Raw genomic sequence first — 1,255 nt, forward strand, 5'->3', positions numbered from 1 at the left:
TCACTAAAACTCTACCACATTATGTGATTCTTGTTGATCGAATTCAAATATCAGACAATTCCCAAGTACTGATTCACCTACATTGTTCCAAAACTGTTGTTAATGTAGGAATTCCCTACATGTATGTCCCCTAGTCCATGAATGAACAAGTAATATCTTACTGTCAAGACGTCACTGGTCGTTGTGTTGAATCACATTCTAATATTGGTTACAGACTAAACTGGGCGCAAAGAATCATAAAACTTTAAACCATAAATTACTGATTGGAATACGCCGCTGGGGAATATTAGCCATAAGTGCAAATATATTGTCGAACCGTGTCAAAGTTATTCAGGTGACGATTCCATCTACACCTGTTAATATGTATATTTTTAATGAAGGTGAAATGTATTTGGAGCAAATATTGTAAATCTATAAAATGTGAAGTTCTAATCCAATCCAAAAATGTAACAATCCCACGAAATCAGAGGAACTTGTTATCGATTATTATGCCTGTGTGCTAATGACTGAGTATGTAAATGAGATATACACATGTGCTAGTGATATACGTGTATGTTTGACTCACAGACTGGGCTGATACTGTCTAAAACCGTTAACTGTCCATAATTGTATAGTTGCAAATCCAGAGCTCCACAATTCTATAAATTTCTTTTTCTGTTAAATTTATGTCTAATAGAGCCTACTTATTGTTTTGACGGTTTAAGTCCAATTAAAACAAATAGGCAGGGTTCACTCTTTATCACGCATCCTCTTTAATCTACATGTTATATATAATTAGCGTGAGAACAACGAACCTAATACTCGCGTCTGAGATACAATTCTAGTATACGTACTGTTATATTGTAAGATTATTTATCAATCAGTTCTGTACACCCATACCTTGTTCAGCAACATTTCACACTACTGTAGTGTTGAACTGAGATTAGGCGGATGTAGGAAAATGAGAACACACTTCGTTGACCGGAGAGAGAGCTCCACCCTACACCACTCCCTTAACCTCTTTTCCAGGCGACCTAACATTGTATATACATACGGAAGACACGCCGTTTTTTATGGCTTGTCGATTTCTTTCAAAATAGTTGCTATTCAGTGTCCTATCCCGACCCTATTGAACAGAATTATGCCATTTCATGAATATGACGAATATTATGGAGTGGTTGGCACCATGTGTTTAGCTTTTGTCTAAGTTACGGCCAGCATACCACGTCCTGGCAGTCTAACGTAGTGTCGTTACTGGGATTTTATGCTTTGGCTT

This window comes from Haliotis rubra, unplaced genomic scaffold (genome assembly GCF_003918875.1).
Source record: "Haliotis rubra isolate DU_JTF1 unplaced genomic scaffold, ASM391887v1 Scf654, whole genome shotgun sequence".
NCBI classification, from domain to species: Eukaryota; Metazoa; Mollusca; class Gastropoda; order Lepetellida; family Haliotidae; genus Haliotis; species Haliotis rubra.